Source organism: Oncorhynchus mykiss, chromosome 2 (genome assembly GCF_013265735.2).
Source record: "Oncorhynchus mykiss isolate Arlee chromosome 2, USDA_OmykA_1.1, whole genome shotgun sequence".
NCBI classification, from domain to species: domain Eukaryota; kingdom Metazoa; phylum Chordata; class Actinopteri; order Salmoniformes; family Salmonidae; genus Oncorhynchus; species Oncorhynchus mykiss.
The window spans coordinates 45,576,591-45,584,280 of NC_048566.1; positions in this window are offsets into that span (position 1 = coordinate 45,576,591).

Here is a 7,690-nt window from a genome sequence, read left to right on the forward strand (position 1 = left end):
GACAGGTTCATAAGGCATTCATAACTCACATAGGCTTCAGGTTAAATTTAGGGGAGCAGGCAATGTATTCCTATGGTCACTGTTAAGGGTTAATGCCACACGGTCAGGGTTAGGCTTGCACAGAGCGGGAGGACCTCAGAAACATTCTTGACGTCGAATTGTGCTTCTAACCCTAACGTTTGTTCTGCTGTCACCCAAAAGCACCTGAAATTTAGTGCCAGGCTTCATAGACCGTGTGAGCTACGGTCAAACACGGCATCTCGTTGAACTCGGCACTGCCTAGAGATTATGATAATGTCATTGCAGGCTCTGTGTGTCTTTAAGCCCCGCATCGTGTCACTCCATCCTGTGTGTGTGTGTGTGTGTGAGAGAGTTTTGTATTTGACATCTGTTGGGAGAAATTACTGATTTACAGTTCATGAGGGTTGCCTAATCACACATATGAAGTTTTGGATAGATGGGACCTTTTTAACCCTTCAAAACAGCCCCAATAACCCAAATTTAAGGCACTTCCGGTTGACACAGGAAGCTGAAAGTGAAAACATATCCTCCTTGGGGTAGGCTCTTACAGAATTTTGCTTTTTAAGTCTTTATGTTAAGAACTGACTTATTTACAGAGGGTTGAATTATTGAGTGTTATTTCAGAAAATCACAGAAATCACGTAGAGTACCGAAACCCACCTTAACGGATTCGTCTGAACATGCTGGATCTGTAACTTAAAAAATAAAAAAATATATATATATTTGAACATCACCAAGTGTACATTGTACTATTTCTCTTAAATTACGATAGATAAAAGACTGTTTTTTTCCTTACACCGTAGGTTCATGTACTTTGACGTGAAGCGGTCACATTAGCGCTCTATTTTCATTTTTGACCTTTAATCCCAGAAAAATGTCCGTAACTTCTTTGGGAACGGGGGGCAGTATTGAATAGCTTGGATGAATAAGGTGCCCAGAGTAAGCTGCCTACTACTCAGGCCCAGAAGCTAGAATATGCATATAATTAGTAGATTTGGATTGAAAACACTCTAAAGTTTCCAGAACTGTTAAAGTAATGTCTGTGAGTATAACTGAACTCATATGGCAGGAAAAAACCTGAGAAAAATCCAACCAGGAAGTGAGAAATCTGAGGTTGTAGTTTTTTTTAAGTGATTGCCTATCCAATATACAGTGTCTATGGGGTCAGATTGCACTTCCTTAGGCTTCCACTAGATGTCAACAGTCTTTAGAAAGTTGTTTCAGGCTTCTACTATGAAAGGGGAAAGAAAATAACTGTTTGAACCAGGGGTATGGCTGAAAGCCATTAGCTAAGTATTGCGCGCGGCCTTGAGCGCGAGCTCTGTTCCCTTTAATTTCTAAAGACAAAGGAATTGTCCGGTTTGAATATTATTGAAGATTTATGATAAAAACATCCTAAAGATTGATTATATACATCGTTTGACAGGTTTCTACAAACTGTAATGGAACTTTTTGACTTTTCATCTGGACTTAGTGCCCGCGCCTTGTGCATTTGGATTACTGGACTAAACGCACAAACAGAAAGGAGGTATTTGGACATAAAAATGAACATTTATTGTCTAACATGGAGACCTGGGAGTGTCATCAGATGAAGATCATCAAAAGTAAGTGATTCATTTTACCGCTATTTCTGTCTTTTGTGACACCTCTTCTTGGTTGGAAAATGGTGTATGGTTTTCTGTGGCTAGGCGCTGACTTAACATAATTGCAAAGTGTTCTTTCGCCATAAAGCCTTTTTAATGGTGTATAATACTTGTATGTTTGAGGAATTTTAATTATGAGATTTCTGTTGTTTGTATTTGGCAGCCTGCAATTTCACTGGCTGTTGGCGAGGTGAGACGCTACCATCCCACGTATCCCAGAGAGCTTAACCCAAAAAGCATTTAGGCTATGACACCATCTTTTTTTTGGGGCTAACAACCCATTATTCCAAACCTATGTACACAAGTTTCGTCTTCGAAGTCTTTTCCGTTTAGGAGAAATGGCCATGTTGTGATTGGTGATGTTTTGTACATTTGCAATAAGATTTCATACACCATCTGGTGGAATTTACCGGGACAGTGGAAAAATGACAAAAACTTTATAAAACGGAAACCGAATGTTGGAGAGACTTCGTTCGATGACTTCCCGGAAGATCTGGCCCCGGTCCACAGCCACAGACCGCTTTATTTTGGTCAGGTCGCAGTTGTAAATGAGATATTGTTCTCAACTGGCCTACCTGGTTAAATAAAGGTGAAATACATTTTTTTTTAAATAAATGACAATGGGCCTCAGGATCTCATCCCGGTATCTCTGTGCATTCAGATTGCCATTGATAAATGGCAATCTGAATGCACAGAGATACCGGGATGAGATCCTGAGGCCCATTGTCATTTATTTTTAAAAAATGTGATAAATGATGAAAATGCATTTGTATTTGTTGTCCATAGCTTATGCCTGCCCATACCATAACCCCACCCCCACCATGGGGCACTTTGTTCACAACGCTGACATCAGCAACCCCCTCACCCAGTCTGATGTGGAGGGACTTGGTCTGGTGTGATTATACGTGGTCTGCGGTTATGAGGCATGTTGGACGTACTGCCACATTCTCTAAAACGACTTTGGAGGTGGCTTATGGTAGAAAAATTAACAGATTCTCTGACAACAGCTCGGGTGGACAATCCTGTAGAACATTTCTGGGATCTTTTATTTCAGCCCCATGAAACATGGGACCAACACTTTACATGTTGGGTTTATATTTCTTTCAGTATAAATCTAGGTCATTACCTTGAATACATACTGAGGGAACAAAACATTTTGGAACACCTGCTCTTTCCATGACATATATGTGGACCCTGTATGGGTGTAGAGAAGAGTGTCAGAAAGGAAAGATGAGTTGGAGAGAAAGATAGAGGAGATGAGAGACATTGGTCAAGGCAGGGGGTACATTGGAGAAGAGGAATAGTAATTACCCCCTGTGCCCAGAGAGGGGACACCCAAACCGCTGGTTTCAGTCCGCCTGGTTGAGTGTGTGTGTGTGGACATTTCTGACGTAATGATGTGTTGTGTGTGCAAGTGTTTTTGTTCATGTATGTGGAGCAGTGCATCTGCCACCGTCGCTGAGATGTTTGATGAGCAGGTGTCCACATACTTTTGGTCATGTATAGTATTTGATCTCAGGTCTGCAGCCAACAGCCAGACATTTTTATTGTTACAGTATATCCCACGGACCACTCCTTCCTTGTTTATCAGTGGACTGATAGAGCTTGACTTTGTACTGTAGAGCGTAGCCCTTAAAACACTATCGTGTGGCCCTGGTGCTTTAATGCTTGGTGGAGCTATAGATACAGTACATTTATGAGACTGTGTGAATCTTCTCAATTCTGATCTCTTTTAATGCTGCAGCATAAGGGTGAAGTGACCTTGACCATCCACTTGTGCTCAATGCAGATTTAGTAACGCACACACACACGTAGACAGGGAGGCACACATGTACACTTGCACGGGCACACATACTTGCACACACACTCCAAAGCAGTCTTTCCTCTTTGGTCAGGGAGAATGAGTTTGTGTGTGCTCCCGTGCCTGTGTGTGTAAGCCATTGAGCCATTTTCTAGGGAAGATGCTTTGTACTCAGCCAGTGTTGGAGGACAAACAATCAATCGGAAAGGTCACCCATGTAACCACATGTGCTACTGCTTTACCATAATCTCTTTGGCTGTATGTCCATGTGGGGTGCAGGATTCAGTGGGAGGAAAGGAAAAGGAGGTCGCCAAGGGATGTTGGAGGGGCAAGTGTTAAAGAATAGAGGAAAAGGGGTATGGGCATAAGCCAGAGGAAGTCTGTAGGGAGTGGAATGGAACTGGCCAGCACTGTATTACTGCTCACAGTGCACTTATTTAATGCAATATCAATACAGTAGTTTTAACCTTGGAGTGATAAGCTAACATATGGAATTTCTTTAAGATGATCATACCATAGACCATTTAGCTATAGGATTTTAGGACCCCAGTTAGGTTTACAAACAAAAAAATAAAAAAATATTTGATAAAATTGCATAACCTGAATAACATTCATAAATGGCAGAAAACATTGATATTTTTTACAATCATAAGGAATACGATTTTGAAGTGTCCGTCCTATATATAGGAGCTATAAGAAAGCTCAGGAAATATTTTTGTTTTCTTGGACACATATTTAACCCCTTATTTTTGGGGCACAAAACTACCTCCATACTTCCACTAATTTGTATAGGTTACCTTCAGACGAGAATACCATCGTGTTCATGAGCGTCTCTTCTTTCCACAGTGAGGTCATATTAGTTTGTAGGCCAAACCTTTTTCGTGAGAAGACTGATTTTTGCGATGACTCATGGTCTGACAAAACCGCTGTAGGTCAGCCACCTTCCATCACAGATGCGGAAGGCAGACATAGGTAGATGCAGTGGTTCTCTAGCTTAAATTGACCAATTTGATTTTGATTGTTTTATTATCTTACTTAGATTGACGCATGGGTGTGACAATAGACTCTTAAGGATTAACTTAACTCTGTTAAAGAGATTCATAATTTATATGTGATATCACCTAAAAACAAATGTTTGCTTGAACTCATTTTTTGTACACATTTTTGTACATAGATGTCCTGCGAGCTTTTGAATAATAACTACTTATAAAGTTAATGCTCAATAAACAATATATTTTATTGTTGTGTCAACAATCAAGTTGTTAAAAGTTATAACTTGTTGAAAACAGTTCTCATTTAGTTTTGAGTAAGTTCTACATCAACATTAAACATTAATAAATACTTTTCATTGACTTTGAGTTCAACTTGCTAGAAGTATTTGAGGTAAAAAAATCTTTGAGGTTTACGGTGTTCTTAGGGACTGTACATTTTTTATAGTAAGGGGTACATGGAGAAAATCGGACCTTTGAAAATAAAAAAAAACTAGTTGACTGACACACCGGTGCATCAATCTAAGTAACATAGTAAAAAAATCCCCATCAAAATCTGTCAATTAAGCTACAAACTAATGTGACACCACCATGGAAAGGAGAGATTCTCACGAACACAAGAGTGTTGTTTTACGTTTTGTTCTACGACCGATTTGTTCTACGACCGATTTATCTCCTAAATATAGGAAAAACACATAAAAACCTTGTTTTATAAGTTACATTGTTTTACAGACATGTTTGCCATTTATATTTTCTCACTGCCAAAATTAGCAACCCCTTATCTATAATTTTGGTATATTTTGATGTTCCCTGACGATCCAGCTTTCGTTTCAGCGATTCTTAGCAACCTATAAAGAGTGAAGAGACTGTATAAATGTAGGTCTAATATAATTTCAATGCAGTTTCGAATTGGTTTAAAAAAATATATAACTCAAACCACCTGCGGGCTGCATTGAATGGGCTTGCAGGCCAGATCCAGCACGCGGGCCTTATGTTTGGCTCATGTGCATTAGACTATCTAACAGGGTCGACCCTGATAACTAGTTTTACATGTTATTCATTTAGTAGATGCTCTTATCCAGAGCGACTTAAAGGAGCAATTAGGGTTAAGTGTCTTGCTCAAGGGCACATCAACAGATTTGTCAGGTTTGGGGATTCAAACCAGTGACCTTTCAGTTACTGTCCCAACGCTCTGAACCGCGTTTCCATGTAGACCTATTTCGCATTTGTGCTATCTTCATTGGGCAAAATCACCCCTTTGTCACATTCTTCTTTTGCAATTTTATTCCAAATTTGTGCATAGCATGTCTGAAAAAGAAAAAGCATGACCCTCCTCCAAATTCCTACATGTACCCCGTTCTGTAAATTCCAAAAGGGCCATAATTGTAACGCCCTGACCGTAGATTGCTTTGTATGTTGACTTGTTAATTGTTTACTCCATGTGTAACTCTGTGTTGTCTGTTCACACTGCTATGCTTTATCTTGGCCAGGTCGCAGTTGCAAATGAGAACTTGTTCTCAACTAGCCTACCTGGTTAAATAAAGGTGAAATAAATAAAATAAAAATGTTTCTATTTTTAGTTTGGTCAGGGTGTGATGTGGGTGGGTATTCTATGTTGTAGGTCTAGGTTTTCTTTTTCTATGTGTTTGGCCTGGTATGGTTCTCAATCAGAGGCGGCTGTCTATCGTTGTCTCTGATTGAGAGCCATACTTAGGTAGCCTGTTTTCCCATTTTGAGTTGTGGGTGATTATTTTCCGTTTCAGTGTTTTCACCATACGGGACTGTTTCGGTTTTCCTTTATTCTTTTGTTTGTTTGTATTCCGTGTTCAGTTTATTAAAGGCATCACATACACATACCACACTGTGCTTTGGTCTACTCCTTCTTCCACCAATGAGAATCATTACAATAATACAAAACATAATATGCCATTTAGAAGATTTTTTTGCATAGGTGTTCACAGCGGGAATTGAACCTGCATACGTGATGTTGCAAACACCATACTCATAGCAACTGATCCACATATGACCACTCCAGCACCACCACAAATAGCATTGATTATAAATAAGTAATAATCCCAGTGAAAATAGCTGTGTCATAACACAGTGATCATAGCTTTCTGGTTAAAGGGATACTTTGGGATTTTAGCAATGAAGCCCTTTATCTACTTCTCCAGAGTCAGATGAACTCATGAATACCATTTATTATGTCTCAGCTTCCAGTATGAGGTACTTTTCTGCGTATGCTTCCATTTTTGTTTACATTAAACCCACCACTGGTGTGCATGGCCAAACAGCTCTATTTTCATGTCATCTGACCATAGCACCGGCTGGTGTACATTTGATAAGAAATGTCAAGGAACCCATCGCACTTGTCTGTAGACTTGTAGCTCATATTGATAGGAAAGTATTGAAAACTTGAAATATTCATGTAAAATCAGTGCAATGAAAAATGGCTATTTTAATGGGTATACTATGGAGCAGGAAGGTTCAGTGACCAAACTCAAGGGGTTTTAGATGAATAAGTAATTTGGACTGGAAGCTATTGAAAATTAGATATATTCTTGAAGTAATAACCACAGCTGTAATAGGATAACTATTTGTAGAAAACACAAAATTGGTTCAAGATCACTAGATCATTTAAATGAGACAAAAAAAAATGTTGATCTGTATACACCAGGTTCTGCTACACTTTTAACACGGCCCATTAGCCGCAAGTGCATAATATTCCTCCATTGAAACCAACGTACAGTAACTTTTTGGAAATGAAACTGAGAAAACAAAACTTTACCTTGCTCTCTATCATTATCTGATTCTAGATATATCACTCTAACCATCCTAAGGCATTCCATTGGAGAGTTATTAACAAGCAAACTCAGAATATCAAACAAATGTTGGTTTCTGATATGTCTCTGTTCTTCTTGTTGTGGACCATACACAGCCAGACTGCAGACATGAATCTGTTTTTAATCTTGTTTACTTCTACAGGCTGGTGGCAGTGTGTAAACACACACACACAGATTAATTCCACTGCAGCAGAAAGCGTGCACGAGAGAGAGAGAGATGGTGGGAGAAAGGGATGGAGGTGCAGGTGATTAAAAACACCAGGTACAGATGTTTCTAGAAACTTCAAAGTGGTTTGATGCGATTGCTGGGCAATGCATTATTGAGATATGTGTGTGTGTGTGTGTGTGCTCGTGTGTGCGTGCGTGACTGCGTGCGGGTGCGAGCTAGTGCCA